Source organism: Lissotriton helveticus, chromosome 4_1 (genome assembly GCF_964261635.1).
Source record: "Lissotriton helveticus chromosome 4_1, aLisHel1.1, whole genome shotgun sequence".
NCBI classification, from domain to species: Eukaryota; Metazoa; Chordata; class Amphibia; order Caudata; family Salamandridae; genus Lissotriton; species Lissotriton helveticus.
The window spans coordinates 1,916,020,465-1,916,042,143 of record NC_136063.1 but is presented as its reverse complement, the minus strand read 5'-3'; the positions used below and the strand labels follow the sequence as shown (position 1 = coordinate 1,916,042,143).

The window sequence follows — 21,679 nt, the reverse complement described above, 5'->3', positions numbered from 1 at the left end:
GTCTTTTGGAACCCTATTGAGACGTGTTTCTTGTAAATATGACTTAGCTAATATTTACAAATGTTTTTTTTTTTTCGTCCTGAGTGTCGATTTGTGGGTTTAATGTGTGTTTCAATGTCTATGTGGGTTTCTCATTGGTGTAACTTCAGTATGTGAATTGCGATGGCAATTTATGAAAACAATAGCTACAGCACTGTATTGCATGTCCTGTTTGAATACTTTCTCTTTATGTTTGTAATGAGCTCAATGTGTTTGTGGTTTTCTTGATGTTTTCAGTCTGTTAAGTAAAATGCTGGTTGGTTAATGTTGAGCAGAAACTTGAGTAAAAGATACAGAAATGAAACATGTAATGTGCTAAGACGGGTATGTGTTGCTCTTTAGTTTGTAGAATGAGCAATTGTGCACATATACAAAACTGCCGTTACACGCTTAAAGGATAAAATTAGGAAAAACATTCAATGGATATAAATAAGGCCCCAAAAGAAAAAAATGAAATTGTCTATTTTTTTTGCAAAAATAAATAAATTTAAAGCATTTTCCTTAGATGCACTGTATTAGATGGTCACAGGCAAACATCTCAGCTGCAGTATATTTGATAGGAATGTTCGTTCAGCCAGCACTTTTTCCTGTTAAACATGGGTGGAATTTTGCATAACCGTCTTTTTAAATAAATGTGGTGCAAAAATGTGACGCAGGAATGTGACGCGTTTTAAGTTGGGCATATGCGCTCAGGTTAGTGAGTTAATGCATCTAAATGATAGGCAAGGGATGCAGTGGGCTCTTATATGTGGAACAATCACAAAAAGGAATAATTGGTTTTATTTGAAGACATTTTTTATTAATTATGAAAAATAATTATTAAAAATAAGTGCTACAAAAATCGTTTTTTAAAATTTATAAAGCTTAACACTCATACTATGACCTCCTAGCATTAAAATTTTATTTAAGTTACGTTGCATCACTAAAATGACAAACATTCGTGTGTATAATTTTCCCTTGGCATAGGCGCAAGCAAGCTCATTTTTATAAAGTATAAGTTATTATTTTCAAATGCCTGACTCATGGGTTATGTAATAGACATTCTAGTAATGCATACTATGCAAGAAAATTGTAGGATATTCATTTTTTAATGCCCAAAATATGAAAGTCGATTTTGAGTAAAAACACTGTTTAAACTGCATTTTGCTTTCATTCAGAGTACTTTTTAAAGTGTCTCAGGCTTAAGTAAATGCATACATTTAGGTTTTGATATATATTTGCAGGTTGTGCCTTCTTATGAGTCAGTGGGTCAATGTGCCAGTACAAAGGCTTGTTTTAAATATCAGGGTTGAAGGTTCTAGCTTCAGCTAGGCCTACGGAAATTTTTTCATTTAAGACTGATTAAGTGTGTACCATAGGATTGCAACAACCATTTACTTGTAGTTTAATAATCTGGGAATAGAGATAATTTTAGCGCCTAAAAAAAAAAAAGAGAAATTATTTTTCAAAATAGAGTGAATTAGGAATTAGTTAGGCCTTCTGGCTTTGACAGCGTCAGTGTGGCAAAAGCTGAGGGCTGAGAGAATTGCAGAGGCTGGCTCGAGCCGCGCTGCTGAGATGTTATCTTCTAGTTTCCCTGTAAATAATGGAGAAGGCTGACATTTGTGACCTTTAATTAGGACTTTGCCTCCGAGGAATGCAGAATGACCTCTCTGAGCGGGCCTCTAAAGGTAGGGTTTCTGGTTTCTCCGTGAGAACATCAATAAATTGAAAGAACTCAATTTAAAAGGGAAAATAAAAAGGGGTTTCTTTGAAAAGTCCCAAAACATCGTGTTAAATGCTCTGCAGAACTGATACATTTGTGCCTCCACGCTAGGTACAATAATGTTTGCTGGTTGCGTTTATTTCACACAAAAAAAACGAAGTGTTGCATTACGTCTTAGACAAAAAATAGGATGCAGCCTTTTACTAAAATTTTGAAGCCTACATGAATAAGTAAAAACGATTTGCCAATTAAGCAGTTTTTATCATAGAGATTGTGGCACAAGGCTAATTTTAGGTGTCAGGGAAAGGATTTTACCTCTAAAAAGTTAAAACGGCTTCATGTTGCAAGGTGACTGACAAGATGGTAACAGTTAAGTAATGGAAATTTATTTTTGTGTTTTTTATTATTTATCATGTTTTGCCTTCTGCTTAAAAGTTACAATTGGTGTCAGAAATGTGTCCCTTTTGTGTGCTGTGTATGTTTTTTCTTTTCACTTCTGCTCACAGATCATTCATGGATTGCTCTGGGGGCTTTCAAGCATAACAAGACACGTGAGTTTGGGTGGTTGACATGAGATTTTTTTTAACTCCTTTAAAAAGAAATGTCCATGCGTTTTTCATGTTTGTGTATTTTGATCTATCATGAATTGTTCTTGCTGGTTCTGTGTGTCCAAAAGTTGTATTTGACAGCATATACCCACTGTATTGGGGATCTACTGTCAGAAAGGAGGGTATCCTTACACGGTATTATGTGTCACCGCTCATTTATTTACGTTTTGTGCGTTTTTGCATGTTTTATGTTGTATGTTGCTGCTTAAAAAAATTATTACAAGTTCCCCAGCGTTGTGAAGGGATCCGTATGACGATACGTATTGTTGCACAACAGTTGGATGGATTTGGTATAATGATAAATTTCACAGATATGGTTTTCATACTGTGAGGAAGACAGGCAGCACTTTTACCAGTGCATGCCTAAATTTGGCTATAGTGATATTGAAGAAAACTAAAAAGATATACAGAATCAAAGTGTGTCATCTGCTGTTAGTCACTTACTGCACATTCCCTTAAAGGAATAGGCAGCCCTACATTCATGTATCCTTTATTGGACCTAAGGATGGAATTATAGATCTGTGACTCAAGGTGGCCTAATTTCTATATTACATTACTTAATCATGTTCTGTTTCCCAAATAGCATATGGCTTTGTCCCTTGAAAGGAAACCATCTTGGTGCTGTGACACATGCCTGAGGCACCCAAGCAAACTCTTGTTCTTCCTATAGATTTTTCTTTTATTACTTCTCCCCTGACCGATGTCGCATCATGCTTAATTATTGGGGATTTTACTTGTGTCCTAGTTCCATTTCCCTTTTCCATATTCCTTTCACCAGTCAGCCCATTTATTATTATGGGTGTATTGTTTATGTGCGCACTTCTAGACTGGAGTGATGTATCAGGGACCCCCATGTTATGTAAAATGTTTTTTTCAGACTGACTGTCGGGGTAGTGATAGGCTGGTTAACTGACCCAATATTATAGTAAGACACGTTTTCCATCTCAATAGGAGATATCTTAAGTTTACCTTTTAAACATGACGAATTTTCAATATCTATTTTAATTTTTCAGTTCTCTTTTTTCCCTGCTGCTTTAATTTTTGGTGGGATCAGATGTGTTCTAATCATGCAAATACCAGGACTCTCTAGTTCTTGTCCTTTTGTCTGCACATTTGATCATTAGCCTTTGTATTGCATAGTGCACTTAATGCACATTTTTAAAGGGATTTTTCTTCATGTCCTTGATAATCTGTATTATGTCATTTCTCTATTTGAGATGTTCTAGATAAGGAATTTAGGAACACCTAGGCCTAAACATTGAGGAAAATATGTATTTACCCCATTAGACAATGCCACTGTGTGAGGACATCCATTTAGATTCCCATGGCGTATTGTCACTCCCTTGCAGATTGCAGGCCACCTGCTTGCAGTCCCCTTGTTAAAACCCATGAACTGTTTTTGTGCTTGATTTGAAGGAAACTAACAATTGTGTTACATTTCCTATATCACTAGGTTCTGCGGGATCTTCCAGAGTCAAAGGAAGAGTGATACCCTGCAGACCTGTGATCGAGACTAAGCCCACTCCCCATCAGGGACCGCTACAGATGAATGACAGATTTCTTGGCTCTACAATTTCTGCAACCAGAAAGTCGCGAGGCTGGACAGCGATCATCAGCGTGCCGTCAATGGTACCTCCCAAGCAAGGCGTTTGCTTCATCGGAAGGCGTTGCAGAGGAAAAAAAGAGGAGCTGGTTCCTTGTTTCCCACAGAATGAGAGCTTCTGTTTGTTTGAGCTTTCTACCTGTTATGCGCTGGAAACCTCTGACAGCGTGCAGTCCCTTGAGCCCTTGGCCCGAGTTTTGGCCACACACACACCTCCTTTGCTTTGCTCCAGCGGAAAGGCAGTGCACCCAAGGATCCACGTTTGGAAAAAGACACTACATTCTGATGCCCATGAGAGAGCAGCTTGAGCGTCCTCTGACACTACATAATGAGTGTTGGAGTCTGAAAGTGATGCTGATCTTGAGAGGTTGTTTCTAAGTAGTGCTTGGATCTGCACGAGATGTTTTGTGCCCATGATCAATGAAGAGCACATCATTTGTAGTGTCTGCCACAAAGAAGAGACACTGGTGCATTGTTTTGAGACATTGAGACTTTCAAGTGAGCTGTGGGTGTTTGCCAGGAGGGCACTCCAACTAAGCAGTACTTTTTCTCATGAAGAGGCCTGAAATCGAGAGGCCCAACGCGGAAGAAGACACTGGAAGCGGATTTGATGGACAATAGAAGTCTGCCAGAGAGGCTTTTTGAACAGACTCTGGCCATAGTTGGTTGCACAACAGGTTTCCGTGTGATTGTATAGACTACGTGTTAGGAGAATGATTTTATTGTTCTGCTGGCATTATTTTAAAGTAGTATTCTGTTTTCCATTTTCTGTGAAAGAGTATTCCCTTTTCACCTCAGAGCATTAATGAGGGTCACCACCGTTTCACTTGAACGTATAATGAATTACAGAAAATGCATAGGAAAACTGTTACTAGATAATTTTAGGATCCACCTTTTGCTTAGGGTTGTGAAAAATTATGTCATTTGTAATAGTGGTCACTACTTTGTCTATATGTTTTTAATGACGTGTTTTCAAGTGTTTTTTTAAACATGGCATTTTCTTTTATGGGTGGGAATGTTTTTGCTGCCCAATTCACATCTGTACCTACCTCCCAACCTATGTCTCTTCCTACTTCTACTTCTTTGCATTCTTTCCAGATTTTACCTGAACATGGACTAGTTAGGAGGCCAGAGTTTACTGATATTTCCTTTTGTACAGTTTCTGCATCGACACCAGTTAGTAGTGAACATCACTAATTGTTGGGTGTGTGGTCTTATACCACATACTACAGATAGAGGCATTCCTATTTGGTCCTGCCATATATGGCCTTTGTGCTACTGCGTGTGTAAGGAGACCTGTCCCGAGAGAGTCGCTAAGTAATAGGATTATGCTTCAGCAACATCTTGATGATTTGATAAAAATAGACCTGGAATCAGACTAGCGTGAGTATAGGTTATTGCCTATGTAAGGGCAAAAGGAGCGTCTGTAGTACTGAAAATTCTGGACTCGTGTAATAAACTTTGTCGTAGCATGACGATTTTTATATCAAAAGACCGAGAATGGCTAGTACCCTATGTACAAGCATTTTCGTCATATTCCAGTAACGATTTCACCTCGAAATCGTCATTTTCGTACTGAACCCTTGGCTTCCATTTTGTGAACAGCAGCCATTTTGTGGATTGCCCTTACAGTAGGCACTAACTGTGGCAGAACAAGTATTTAAGGACATAACCTTAGCATGGGTTTGTGCTGACTCCTGCATGACCTGGCGAAAGCTGACTCCCTTGCCCGAGGCTGACCTCGTTGAGCCAGTTCCTTGTTAGGCAGCTGGTCAGATAGAGATCAAAGAGCAGGACATTGCAATGTTTATTGTACACGCACACACCACTTTCTTACTTCCATCTGTTCCTGTTCCTTCTTTATGGTCTATTTATGATGTGGGCCGCGGGCCTTTTCATTATGGGTCTTGTCCAGCTTGTCTAAAGAAGAATGTTTATTATGGGTTTTGTTTGATGATTAATTTTGGGCTGGATGTGCACGTCCTGGGAATGACCAACAATAATGTAGAAAATGTGTGCCTAGGGCATAATAACTGGTATAAAAGGTCTGTGCTGAGACCATTCAGCAGGCTGCCTCATTCAGTTGCTTTAGGTGTGACTGGGCGACGTAGCCTCACAATTAATTGTAATAAAGATGTCTTTTCATATTTCAGATTCTCTGTTGATTTCTTTGCTGCTTTTGAATGGACTACTTATTGGTAAGACCCCCGAGAAGGAGATTGGGGATTCCTGATACCTCATGTGTGTGGTGATGCTGCCAAGATATCTCACCCTTTCTTCGTGGGGTCCGATCAATAGGTGTGCGTTAGCCCCATTCAGTGCCTTATGCACTACTGAGTGAAGCCTTCCCATTGCTGCAGGGTCGCGCCTCGGCCGCAATTTTAAGGTCAGGCATAGGGAGTATGTCTCTCCCGGGAATTAGGTGTCCTACAACGCTGCCCAGCTTAGATGGGATCGTTCAAGATTTGGGCCCCCCACATTTGTAGCGCATCATCTTCTCAGCAAACAGGGCCCCCAGCACACCTACTTGAATTGTCGGCGTGGCGCAAAGCGTCCGAGCCAAACGTAGCAGAGAATCTATTCTTGCGTGACTCTGCTGTAACAGCTGCTGTAAGGGAACCCCGCAACTCGGCGTGTTCATTTAGGGCAGCAAAACTCCAACACAATGCCATCCCCGCAATCTCCTGTGGGGCGCACGAATAGCGGGACAAACCAGAAAGTAGCGGCCGCCATTTTGAGGAGCTCCATGGGCGGCTCGGCAAAGCTCCGTAGTGACCCTTAATGGAGGTCCCACTGTGAATGCTGGGGCTCACTGCCTGCACCAGCCGCAGAGTTTTCGGTCGGTGGGCTTGGCATCAGCGATGGTACAGTGGATCAGTACATATATCCCCAAGACTCGAGCGCTGACCGGGAGACGAGACAAATTACGTCCGCTCTGCCATTTTGCCCCGCCATGCCCCCTCTTTTTGTTTTTTAAAAAGAAGGGTCAGCAACAGTGTTCCATCCAGCTAGTGAGACGGAGACGAGTCTACAGACACCACACATTATAAACTGCCATAATCTAAAAGAGACGTGAAGTCTCTTTTATTAACTGGTAGGTTGAATCACCCCTAGTTTCGAACCTATCTGGAAAATGGGACTAAACCCCATCTTGTGGTTGGAGATTGGTCAGTCCTGGGCTTCACAGGCAGTGAGGGTATGGTGCTCACACCTTGTTTGAAGACCTTCTAAAAACTACTTTTTTCTGCACCAGACGTCAAAACCTTGTAATAGAAAGCGAGACTGGCAATCAGCTAGAATCCACTGGAAACCTTCTTTGGGCTCCACTCAGAATGCAACATTAATATGCAATTTCCCAAACTCCCTGCTCCCAAGACCCCTGTATCCCATAAACATACCATATTCTCTTTTGTAATTATGTTATGACCTCATACTGTGAGCCAAATAAAACACAGAAGAGTTTCCCTCCAAGAACAAAACAGACGAATACTACAAGAAAATAGAGACCCATGTACCTAATAAATCTATCCCCATAACAATTTTACAAATGTATTTTATGTTTATGTTTTATGTTTTAAAAGTTTATAAAGCGCTCGATTGCCGTGGCGTCTTGGCGCTAGTGTGGGTGAGTGCAAATCCAAAGAACCATAGCTTATGCCCGCCTAGGCTACAAAAAGAATTGTTTTAAGACTCTTCCTGAACAGTCTCCGATTCGATTGAAATCTCATATTCAGAGGTAGTCTATTCCACAGGTGTGCTGCCCTGTTGGATAGTGTCCTGCCTCCCCACCTGGCCCTTTTAACCCTAGATGTCTTAAGGAGTCCTAAATTGGTAGATCTCAAAAGACGTGGGGGAGCATAAGGCGTAAATAACTTAGCTACTTCATCGGCACCCCCTCCATAAAGTGCCTTATGGACCAGGCACAGGACCTTAAAATCAACCCGCTGCCGTACAGGTAACCAGTGCAGCGATTTGATGCCTGCCGAGGTTGAACAGCCTATAGGAATATTCAGAAGGAGCCTGGCGGCCGCATTTTGCAGCGACTGGAGCTTTCCCATCTGAGTTATGTCAATGCCCATATACAGGGCGTTTTAATGGAGCAGGCATTATTTCAGGCACATTGAAACACAGGAAAAAGACTTATATGCTGCTTACATATGAAAATCCCAACTCAAAATCTCTGGGAGTAAATTAACAATATTCTTGATACCTAGAGTGTTAGACTGGGACAAACGCCTGACTATCTAGTGCTGCGAATACTGCAGAAGACAAACAAGCAAATATGGCGAGTGAAATGTTTACTAAACTCTCAGCCACCGGCAAAAGCTGGGGCTGCATTCCACTCCCTCCCGATCTTACAGGCCAGGTCCCCCATGAACAGGAAGGTAAACAGATGGTCGCTGCTGGAGAGGGAGGAGTTACCCACCAGGGGAGGTATGATTTAGATTGCCGCGGAAGGGCGGAGATACTTGTGGCCTGCCCTGCTCTTCCTACTGCCACTGAAGCCATGGTGCTGACTAGCATCCGTCCCCCATTAACCAGCATAGTAGTGGTGTGCATGAGAGGAACAAGATGAGGGAGGTGTGAAAGAGGAGGGAGCAGTAAAGTGGACTGAGGCTGTGGATTCAGCGGGAGGAGGGAATCAGGTTGACTATGGTGGGATGGGAGGGAGTTGGTAAGAAGGCGGTCTGGGACAGCAGATTGAAGCTGCAGGAAGGATTGAATTCCGCTGCATCACATCATCATAAAGGATGCAGTGGCCATTTTGGATTAGAAAAATACTCTTATTCGTCAGTGGGGAAGCTCTTCCATCTCACGTCACCATGTTGTGATGTTGCATGGCGATGTAATAGGCAAACTCGGTGAGAGAGGCTGGTGGAAGAAAGACTACAGGTGTATGGGGCAGACCCAAAGCTCTTTTTCAATTGCAAGTGATAAATCTGTTTGACAGCTGTGCTGTCAAATCACAGTCCTAAAAAGCATTTAGAAACTGAAATTATTCCTCAATTCGATAAGATAATGTTATGCACTATAAGCACCACTACAATTGGAGTCAAAACCATGCAACAGGGTTGGTGCCTGAAGAAGCTGATACCCGAGACAAAGCCCGGTATTAGATTTTGAGGGGAAAACATTTGCCTTAAAAGAGAAGGAATTCCAAGCTAAAGCTCATATATTCTGTTGTGTGGGGGGATATCTGGGCCCTAAAAAAACAAAAAGGATTTGATAGGTCAAATCCAACAACATTTTTAGAATGCCTTATTGACATTCAATTAAATGCACCAACACATTCTAGGAGGGCAAGGACAAATACTGGAAGGAAATTATGCCTAAAAACGGTAACTAGAGGACAGTTGCAGTCAGCAAGAAGAAATTAGGCTGAAATAAAACTTGTTACTTACCTCTAACTCTCATCCTCCAGTTTGGTTATCTTTCATAGATTCACTTGCTAGAATTATCCCTGTCGAGTTGGGAGTCCCACAGTACATTCTAAAGCAGTAGGAATAGTATAGCTAGTTTACAACAGTAAAAAGACATTGACGTTTGTAGCTTATTTACATCATTTAAAAAAAAAGGACCAAACTCCAGACAATCAGGTGATAGCAGCCTTAGAATACTTCCACCAGTAGCTGAGGCAAGATGGCGGTCTGTCCTTAGACCGTGCTAGCAGCAAAGTGTGTGAGCTCCGCTCCGCTTACTCGTTTTTGGAAACCGGCGCACGGAAGGCAATTACGAGGGTTAGATGGCTCACTCTAACAAACGCATGATTACCTAGCTAGCACTGACACTCTGCATTCGGGGCATTTGACAGTATTTGGCGCTTATGCTTACCTTCGAGCTTTACGGAGATTTCGAGCGGCTCTCATCTCCTTTGGGACCGGAAGCTTCACTCGGCTTCACTGCAACATCGCGATCACTCCTTCTGGCTCTCTTTCCCACAGCTGCCGTCTTTCCCTCGAGCGCGGAGCTGCAGGAGCTGCAGGGCGGGGTTTTTCCTCAGGGAACAAGTTCGACTACAGAGCAGCGATATTGTCTCAGCCTGTGGAATAACATTGTATCAAGTCCTGTAACATACAGCGAATGCGAAACAGAGGAAGATAGATCTAGTGGGCTTTCTACAGTGCTTTTTACTAAAGAACAGAGGGGGAAGAAAATCGACCTGCACTCGGCTAAAGAAATGCCAGCAAAATCATCAGCGTCTGCTGCAGCAACGAGAGCAAGGGTAGCGAAAGCCGCTAGAATTTTGCGCAAAGAGGCTGAGCGACAACAACATGAGCAGCAGGAACAGCTAGAGGGACCTGACAGAAGAACATCCTCACTGTCTAACAGGGATAAAACTAAGACAAGAAGCCAGCAGGCATTATCCGATTCTACAGCAAGACAGGAGCTTCATGCTGCTCGCAGGAAATTAAACTCAACTGGGGGCACAGTTCTTGACCTATTTCTCAAAAAGGTACCCCCTAGCGGTTCCAACAAGCCAGCTTTGATAAATGAGACCCTCCCTTTACCTCCTCCTACTACTTTCAATAACGTAGATGCTGAATCAGGACAGCCAATTATGGAGACATGTAATACACCTGAGTCGCAGCACCCTGCTGTTAACATCGAAACTGTAAGTAACATTAATGAACTAATTCAGACCTCTGCGCCATGTGTTTCTGAGGTGCCGGCCAGCATCAGCCACGTTTCAGCGCCTACACGACAAACTATGTCTTTTTCTGGAATAGGGGGGAACATTTTGGGGGTGCAACTAGATTCAACCTTACTTTTGCATGGCATGGCTCAATCTAGCCAGGAGACCCCTAGCGAATTTCTAACTGAGCATTCAAGTACAGCTACTCCCCCTATACTACAACCAGCTGTCTCTAGGGACCTAGAATTGGTAGAGGAGAGCCATATATTGACTCAAACACTGACTCAAAAGACGGTAGGGAAAGGTATATCGAAGAGTCAGGCTTCTGAGGAGAAGGAGAAGGAATCTACTGAATTTTATTCATTCTCTGATGAAAATGGCCCAAATGTATTGGCGGAGTGGTCAGACGATACTGACTCGTTGGAAGGTCTTGAGGATTCTGAACTACAGTTTAGCTCATATGATGAAAGTTCAGAAGAGCAAGATACTAATGTCAATACGATTAGAGCCAAACCTAAAATTATTACCAGAATACAGGAAAAGGGCGCCAAGGATATACAGAAAGCTCCTGACTCATCTCCGCAGCCAGCTACAACATCCAATCTCCCAGTAAGCTCAGAGATTTCTCAGTCAGCTGTAGAGACTATATTGCAAGCCATAGCGGCTCATAGAGAAGAGGCTGCACAAGACAGTAAAAAGTCAAGAGCTGCACTTCGGAAAATGCAAGGAGTGGTCAGAAAGCTATCTAAATCCTGTAATCTAATAGGTGAGAGAGTCACCGAGATGGAAGCCAGGGTCATGTCCAATGAAAAAGAAACTTAGTTGAATGCCGAACGTGTGAAGCTTCAAGATGCTGAACTAGTCGATATTAAATGGAAGCTGGAGGAATTTGAAAACCGGCAACGACGGAACAATCTTCGCATTTTAGGTGTCCCAGAGAAACTTGAAGGGGGTGATACTAGAGCATTCGTGGTTAAGCTATTAGAAGACTCTATCCCTTCACTCAAAGATTGGAATCTGAATGTAGAGGTTCAACGAGCTCACCGGATGCCTTTTAATATTCCAACAAAACCTAGCGTATACCCTAGAGCTATATTGGTCTATTTTGGTAACTTCTTAGTGAGACAGATTGTAGCTGAGAAGGCTAGGCCTGATCACAAGATTCAATACAATGATTTTGCATATTTTTCAAGACCAGATTTCTGTCATGTAACGGTGGAAAGACGTTGGCAATTAAGATCTCTGATCAAACCATTTCAGGACAAAGGTGCACAAGCATATCTTAATAACCCTGCAAAGTTAAAAATTGTATATGGTGGTGTTACTAAATTTTTTGTGTCAGAGATCAAAGCTAAAACTTACCTAGATCAGATGTAATAATATGCCTATTAGACTATGAATGAAATTGGAAAAACTTTCTGCTTAATTAATGGCTTTACTCTCCCATATACATTTAAGTGATATGCCATATCTGGCATTATTTGTATTATTATTATTGTGGGAGTATCTCAAGTTCTTTATATTGTATTGATATAGACTAAAGTTTTTTTTTCTATTCTTGACTTCTCCTTTTTCAATCCTTCTTTTTCACTCATTAGTTTCTCTCTTTATATCTTTTTCTATTCCTTCTTATCCTTCCTATATAATGTTTACTTTTTTTGAAGTGGTCGCTCACGCACAATGCTGCACTCACATCACTCAGACTCTGGTTGAGTCTGGTTGCCCACTGAATTGGGGGGGGGACCTAAGAGGGAGGGGGGTTGGGTGGACAGGGGTGGGTAAGGGCAAAGGTGGGTCACCTTGGGGGGTGAAAACAACAAAAGAAAAAAAAGAACCAGTTTTTTTTTCAGAGGAAATTTGTAAAAAGAGATTAAACAGCATATTAGCCGAATTAGAATATTATTTGCTTGAGGCACTGCGACAATCTTTTTCTATTAATAATGGGTAGATTAAAAATCCAGACTTGGAATGTCGGAGGCTTATTAACCGGAGATAAACGAAGACGAATGACTGAATTGCTCAAATTGGCTCCAGTAGACATACTTTGTCTTCAGGAAACGCATTTGCCATGGGACAAAAAATCATGGTTGAATATTAATGGGTATAATTTATTAGCGGTCTCCACACAGACTTCAAATATGAGGGGGGTGGCAATACTTGGAAAAAAAAAATTGGGGTTAAGTGTGCGACATCTATCAGACTCCCATGGCAGATGGGTTATTGCTAAACTGGCCTGTGGTATAAACATCTGTACAGTCTATGGCTCAAATCTAGACGATTCCACAATTTTTGAAGAATTAGAGACTGAGCTGCCTACATGGCAGGGCCCATTAATTCTATGTGGAGATTTCAATATCTCATTAATACCACCATTGTCTAATCTCCCCTCAAAAACAAAATATCAAGGACGTAAACCCAAAGTTTACAAAACCCTCAGTAGACTTATTAGTAATCTTGGGCTGACAGATTTGTGGTTACATAACAATCCACGTGATCAAGGTTCCACCTATTTCTCTCATCCCCATCAAAAGCAGGTCCGTATTGACTATATTTTTGTAACCGCTGACCTTATTCCACTATCAACTATAAAAAGAATGCCAAGAATAATCTCAGATCATAATGCTTTAATTTGTGCAATTACATTTAATCCTTTTATTACTCAATCTAGGTCTTGGTCATTTGACCGGAAACTACTATCCAACACTGAATTCATCTTGCATATTAAAAAATGGTCTGAGGAATTTTTCAACATTAATCGTTTTAGTGCTTCCAGAAATATAGTCTGGGATTCATATAAATCTGCTTTAAGAGGTGAGATTTCTAGTTTCCAACATGCAGCACGAATCAAAGCTAGAAAACTCTACGAAATAAAGTTAAACGAGTTAACGAAAGCTGAAATAGAACATACGTGTTTAATAGAGCAGAATAAAGAATCCCATAAACAATGGCTTCGGGTGGCGGTTTTGAAAGCTGAGCTTAATACTGAACTAAGCCAAAAAGCCGCCCAAACTTATAGAGCGTATAGGAAGAAGGTTTACGAGACGGGTGAAAAAATAGGCAAACAACTGGCCCTTCGTACACGTCAAAAAAATGTGCATAATAATATTATTTCCATTGTAGAAGGTGGACGTACTTATGTTCAGTCTATAGATATTATTACCCAATTTCAACAGTATTATCAGAAATTATATTCTGAAGAAGGGAATAATTCCGAAAAAGATATAGATATGTTTTTGGCTGGCTTCCTTAACGATACGGCAACCACTAATTTGCTGGATGATGAGATGAGAGAGGTACTTGAAGCTGAGATTACTATTGATGAAGTTGTAGAAGCCTTATCACTTTTATCCTCGGGCAAAGCAGCAGGCCCCGATAAATTGCCATTCGAGATTTATAAGATTCTTAGCCCCATATTGAGCCCTTTATTACTAGACTTATTCCTAGGTGTACAGTATAATGGCATTCCCCCACCTTCTTGGGATGAGGCTAGTATTATAGTATTTCCCAAGAAGGGAAAATCGCCCGAACAGTTGACTTCGTATCGACCCATCTCATTGATAAATTCGGACTCCAAATTATACGCCAAAGTGATGGCTCTCAGACTCAGCAGGGTCATTGGGCATCTGGTTTCTCCGTGGCAGCATGGCTTCGTTCCGGGTAAGGGGACAACGGATCATATTCGTCGTGCTATCGCTCTATTCGATGCCATGTCGGTCACGGGGGATCAGATGTCTATGATCCTGCTTGACGCTGAGAAAGCCTTTGATCGTGTTTCATGGAGCTTTTTGTGGGTTGCCATGACACGTCTTAATTTCGGCCCTAAATTTCTAAAATCTATAAAATCTATGTACCACCAACCCAAAGCAAAAGTCGTAATTTCAGGATTGGAATCAAATTCTATTAATATAACAAGAGGCACAAGACAAGGATGTCCGTGTTCTCCTTTACTTTTCGCCCTTTATATTAATCCCCTTATTTTAAAACTATTAGAAAATATTAACATAAAGCCGATTGTGTATAACCAGTATGAAACTAAAGTTCTAGCCTATGCTGATGACATCGCGGTATTAACATCTCACCCGATCGAAGCTCTACATGAAATCGAACTACTCTCTTTTCAATATGGCAAATATTCGGGCTATTCTCTGAATAGAGGAAAGACCATTGTGCTGTGCACAGACAACACTATATGCTTAGATTCAAGAAGAGCAAATACTGCGACATATCTGGGTGTGATTTTATCCGCCGATATAAAGATATTAGTCAGAAATAATTTTGATCCTCTAATAGATAAAATTAGGATCGACTTGGACAGGGTAAATGGTTTGCATCTCTCCATTATAGGTAGAGTGAATTATTTAAAGATGAATATACTACCAAAATGCTTGTATCTTTTTCGCTCCATTCCTTTACATATAGATTCTAACATAATTAATTTAATTAATAAACTTACCTCCAAATTTGGGTGGCAAAATGGGAAGATCAGACGATCTCTACTCTACCTATCCACTCCGCTCAACAGAGGTGGGCTTACCGCTCCGAATACTATTCTATACTATTGGGCAGCCTTTTTAAAACACCTAAAACCAATGATTCTAGGAACACCCTTAGCCTTGGACACTATTAACATCACTATTCCCACAATCTATGAACTAATGCTAGGGCAAGAAGCGAATGGTTTGTTATTAAGAAAAACTGAAAAAGCCCATTATAATCAATTTAAGGGTGAGATCATTAAAAGCGCCTGGCTGATTTGGAATCAGATACTTAAACATACAAAGATTGGCAAACTCAACCGATATTCGCCCATATTCCATTCGACCATTACTTCTGATCTTGATTTTGAATATACAGCTAAGAAATGGTACAATCTAGGCATAAAAACAATTAACGAAGTTTGGATAAATGGCCCACAAACTACATTTCAAGATGTTAAAATAAGATTTGGTCTCCCGGAAGGTGATTTTCTTAAATTTGCACAACTACAAGCAAAATTAAAAGCTAAAAAAGATGTTATCAATCTACAAAAGAACGATTTAATAGAAGCATGCTATCTTGCAAAAACTAGGATAGGAACGCTATATGATATTCTATTAACTAATATCAACGATGATGTCGAGAAAATAGAAAGTAAATGGACGGTAAAATTAAACAACCCAGATATCGATATAGATAAAACACTTGAAATGAGCAATAAAGTATTTATGGCTAGCAATCTAAAGGCACAACTGTACAAAACCATTTATGATTTATATTTTACCCCTGCTAAACTTTTCGCATGGGGGAAAGGGGAAAACGACCTATGCCCACGTTGCTCACAAGGTCCAGCGACGTTAATTCACCTCTTTAGTAGCTGCCCCGAGCTACGTATATTAAAAACTATGATTGCAACATTTTGGGAGAAAGTCTTCCATCACAAACTTCCAGAGTCTGATACTTTGTATGTGCTGGGATATGACAGCTCGTTAAAACTAAGTAAATCTGAACAAAAACTGTTATTTGTAGGTACAGCTGTATTGAGACTAATCTTGTCTGCGCGCTGGAAGGATACTCTTCCTCCTACTTTCCAAATGTGGCTAGCTCGATTTCTTGCTGTTTTTTCTTTTGAATCTGCTATATATGCAACTAGAGGAATCAAAACAAAATTACGTGGTAAAGAACTGTGGCACCCTATTTCAATATGGAAAGAAGGGCTCTGTCCTAGCGGAATTGGCTGATGGAAATGTACAGTTTCATATGTATTATTTGGTATTTGTTCTTTTCCTTTGAATTTAAATGTAAATAATGGATGTATCATATTTATTTTGTACTTTGTACTATCCTCTGCTAAAATGCTGGTTCTCAATAAAAAAAAAAAAAATGAAAAGAATACTTCCAGCAGAGGAACCTTCTCTCAGATTTTCACGCACTAGTGGGAATAGTCACTACTTGCCGAGAAGGACAGCCTCCAAGGGGAGGAGGGTGGGTCACATTTGAATCTATGAAAGATACTAATACTGGAGGACGACAGTTACAGGCAGGTAAAATGTTCTCCTGTATTTGATCTTTCATAGATTCACATGCCTGAATCAGTATAGTTAGTAATCAAATACCATATATTGTAAAATCATGTTATGTAACCCAATAGTGGATTGTGGGTACAAATATACACATTTTATGATAGAAGGCTCACCTTATTGGAAAAGATGCCGAAACACCACTTGCCCCACAGTTGAATCGCTGCGCTAAATCCAGGCAATAGGATGAACGTAGGTGTGTTTTTCCATGTTGCAGCACGGCAGATAGGCCAGCAAACAGGGCTGCAGTTGTAGAGACTGCCCTGGTCGATTGTGCCTTAGCCTTTCCTCTTAAAGGCTGGCCGGTCTTAAAATGGCAGGACTGAATGGCTGCTGAAATCTATCTAGCTATGGTAGCCTTGGAAACATGACCTCCCTTGTTATGGTTTCCATATGCCACGGATATTTGATCTGTAGTACGTAGATGCTTTGTACGATGCAGATAAAACTTTGTTGGAGATGGTCCTTTTTGTAGGGTAATCCCTTAACTTTTTGCTTCTTCCTCCTATTTTTTGCTGACCTGGTGCTGTTGGTTTTAGGACTCTGGGCACTTTACCACTGCGGATCAGTGCTAAAGTGCATATGCTCTGCGTGTAAATAGTGTTCTGGATTGGTGCTTCCATGATTGGCCTGTTTGATTTATGTGTCAGTCCCTAGTAACGTGCACTGAGTGTGTCAGGGCCTGTGAATCAAACGCGGTTAGTGGGCTGCAGCACTGGATTGTGCCACCCACACAAACACCCCGTAAATGTAACTTGGTCCTGCCATTGCAGAGCCTGTGTTCAGCCTGGGACTGCCATGTCAACTTGGCAAGTGCACCCACTTGTAAGTCCCTAAACCTTCCCTTCTCTTCATGTTAATCACCCCTAAGGTAGGCCCAAGGTACACCTATGGGCAGGGTGCATTGTATGTGAAAAGTAGGACATTCCTGTGTGTGGCATGTCCTGATAGTGAATTACAGCCAATTTCGCTTTTCACTTTTGCAAGCCTACCTGTTCCCATAGGTCAGAAAGGGCAGTTTGATTATAACATCTTATAATCCTAACTGACCCAGGAAACAAGGTAGAAAAACGAGTTTAGTATGCCTGAGCTCAGAATGTTAAAATACATCTTTTAGTGTGGGTAATTTTTAGATCTCACCTACGCAGCGCGCATGCGCTGCTTAGGAAGACCTTTAGTAATCGATTCAGTTTGCGTCCCAAAAACATGCACGCAATGCATTGCTTTCAATGGCACCATGTGCACGTTTGGCGATTCCCTTGCGGGAGCGAGCTTTAAAACCATCTGTTTGTAATTAACAGATGGTTCCTGCTTGCTCCCGCAAGGGAAACAGGCGCAGGCCCCCTCCTCTCTCCCCTCCCCCTGCTGCCTCTCCCGTTTAATTTTTATTTCCTTCAAATTAGCTGCATTTCAGTATCGGGTTACGATGCTTTCACTTTCGCGACCGCAGTATAGTGTCTTGCGTCTGTCCGCTCTCGTCTCGATTTCCCAGTCCTCTTCACCTCCACCCTGAAGTCTCCCACCTCAAACCCATGTTTTTAATTTCCCGTGGTTCATATCTCCAACCCCAATGCATTGACAGTGGCAACCTGACCTCCGCCGTGTCACCAAACGTGGGGAAGTCCACCAAAGTGGTGAACTATCAAGATGACTACATTGCCTGCCTCCTCCTCGGTTAAGTTTCTCTTACTCTTGCAAGGAACAGTCTGCGCCTAGAGTAAAGGCAGTCTGACCTCAAGAGGATGCGTAGCACAAAAGGAAGAGCGCCAGACCCCAAGTATAAATGGCATTTAAGTGTTTTTATTGTTATTGCTGTCTGTTGTGCGATTGTGGTCATTTGTGACGGATTTCCTATCTTCCCAAATTCAGAATGGTACGCAGCTTATGTGTAGGCTATCATGTATAATTCCATCTACATGAAGTATGCAGGGACGTGCATCATCTAGTAACGTAATGTTATGTGCAGTAGCATTATGTTTGTAAACTCAGATGTACGCCTTCACTCCCCCTAATTTTCATAGATTTTATTATTCTGTTACATCTCGTTTTGACAGCCCCTGGCGGTGTTGTCAGCCTGCCAGGCGAGCAGAGTTGTGATTTTCCTTCCTTCGTCTTTTGGGGAGAACGTGTTTTCCACTGCACACTGCATTCTTTTGTCTTTGCATTTTTGATAATGCTTGAAGCCAGAAAATAAACACAGTGACGTTTGAAAGATTGCAGGTCAGCCCAAGGGCTTCTGACACAAAATAGTAATGTGGGATTTCCTAGGGTGCCAGGGAAAAATGTTACACTGTGCTGTTGTTCTGAATGCTGCTTTAATTTAAAGTGTTGTAAAAATATCTAGGACCCTATTTAAATATTCCCGATTTATGCCCTTATGTGGTTATACCAATCATTTCCTTATAAAGGCATAAGAATCATATCCATATTAAGTCATAGCCAATGCAGTCCAAATACGGCAAGGCTACTCCCATAGACTATTTGAAAGCACAACGCATTCTTAAATAAACCAAGCCTCCAACAGCCCGGGAAATTCCCCTGCTTCTGTATTGATTTGTCCTACAACTCCTGGAGTCATGAAAGAACTGCGAGTTCTTAGTGACGTCTTATGTCCAACCTTATGTCAAACTCGGCACCTTCCAGATATAAATATACCAGCATCTGCCCTAGCAAAACACACGCTGGTTTGGAGCAGATCAGCTATCTACTTGCCCGACGCCCTGCTGTGGCAAGTGCCGAAGGAAGCCGACCCTCCCATTGACGCACTGAGAGAGACGCTGTCTTTTCTCCTGCCGAGAAATCCAGCTCCAGTGTTTCCTGGTCACCCTTGCAGGTTGCTGGGAGATCGAGTCCTGAGAGAGAGATACAAGACCTCCTTCATTCTATAAACAAGGTACGGAGCTGATTAGACCCTTAGAGAATTCTTGATTCAGGTTCTTGGCAAAAACCTATCTCAACTTAAACTGCAGCTCACTTACTCCTTCCCACGTACTAGGCTTAGGTTAGGTACACCGGGGTAGGCGTATCTTAGAAGCACCAGTTGAGTACGTTTAGTCATGGTTTTATCTATGCATATATTTTATCTATTTTAAACACCGTATGGCTTAGAAACCATACCATGCTTTTACAGTATTATTTTATAATACTCCTTTTACTGTACGCACTTTACTTTATAACAAGTATTACAATTGTGGCAACTCACTTCTCTTGCATGAGAAAGAAGACTGTTCAATAAATAACCTCTTTTATTGAAAACGCCCGTCTCTCTATTTCTCTGCGCTTCTGGTGAAACTAAGTATGCACGATTGACTGAGTAAAATAGTTATCTATTGTTTCCGCGACTCTGGAGATATACTCCTTATTCTGGAGGGAGCAAAGTTGTCATGTTTATGCGGTTGTCAGAAACTAATCCCTTCTTGTCTATTCAGGAAAGTTAACACCTTCCAGTTTACTCGAGAAAGTTTCCAGTGACCTCTGAGCTAGCTGGCATTCATAATTAAGTCTAACATATTCAATAGAGACCTAGTCGACCTAAGTCCTACGTCTAAACTATCGTTTATGTTATTCCAATGCGCAGAGCCTATTGGGAATATAGGAACTACACTACATGGCGCCCAACGTTTGGTAAGGCGATAATTTAACGCTAGATACTAGAGTAACTCAGTCGTGCTTTCCACACAGACCCCTTTTTCCCGTAAATACTCCAATAGACGTCTGGAGTGGGTGAAAGGTTAATATCCGCCAAAACTTAGTAGGAAGAGATTCCTATGTATTAGTTTTTGGTTTAGTTAACATTGAAGGATACAGTGTTACAAAATATTGTGCACCTAATCTGCAAACTTTCTGTCAGCAAAATGTCGGAAGGTGAAGAGGAAAAAGAAATAGAAGCGTTAGCAGCTCAACTTTTAGCGGAGGACACAAGTCTCCGGCAAGATGACCCGGAGGCTATAATCATCCCAGTCAATGTAAGGAAGAGTGTAACTTACAAACTTATAAATAATGGAGTATCACCAAGAGGTGGTACAGTCATATTTGTGGTAGAGGCCCAAGAATATCGCCAGACAGAGGTGTTCTATTCCTGGATACATTTTCCAACAGCACATGCTATGACACACGAGTTCCACTACTACAAAATAGAGGAATCTCCTAAGGAATACTTTCCTTTCGAGGACATTTAAATTCCACTAACGTACCAAGAGCACCATCTCTGGTTTAATGGTGCCCTAAAACATCAAAATCACTTCACCAGGCTCAGTCCACTAGGTAGACCAGGAGCCACATGGCCGGTTCTAGCCGGCTATACACCACATCCTGACATTGAAGGAGTGTCAAGCGGAGAACTTTTAGTTAAGCTAAAAGAATTAACAAAAGCATATAGACAATTAGTTCAATTGACAATTGACGGTACAACCTGCCGCCAAGAATTGAAAGAAACAGATATAGCAGAACAACCTTTTGAACTTGCCAGAATAATTGAAAAATCCTATGAAGTATTAGGTAGAGATAGTTTGGGTGGGAAACCACTAAAATCACAACTAACTGAAAATCCTGAAAAGAGCTTTATTAAAAATAATCTCATTACACCAAAAAAGAAGTGGGAGGGTAATAAACAAACCTGTTCCAGAGAAAAACAGTTCCAGTCCAGAGGAAGGTCTCCCCAACGGAGAAATAGATCTACAGAACGGGGGGCAGGTCTCCACAAGGGGGGCCCTCTGAAAAAAGATACCTTAGAAATAGGGATAATTTAAGAAAACTGACAGATATCAAGATAATGATACACGTCCCTCTCGATCTTTTCAGACTTCCTCACAGAAATCGGAAAGAAGAGGACGGTCAGAACCCAAAGAAGAGCGCGTCAAGTCCAAAGACAAGGAACCTGCTCATCAAAGTAAAAAATTACTATTTCCAAAAAAGAAGGTAGCCAGTATTAAAATAAAACATGCAGAGGATTCTGAGGACACAACTTAAGAACGGAGAATGGGCCCAGACAATGCTAGACAGCGCAGCAGAAGTGACCATAGCTCGCAAGATCCT

The 21,679-nt window shown here is 41.3% G+C and overlaps 1 protein-coding gene across 1 annotated transcript in view; it reads right to left on the bottom strand.

Annotated features, from left to right (window-relative positions):
* CCDC160 (coiled-coil domain containing 160) overlaps positions 1-21,679 on the bottom strand; it is a 283,018-nt gene that overhangs the window by 61,039 nt on the left and 200,300 nt on the right. The window lies entirely within an intron of this gene.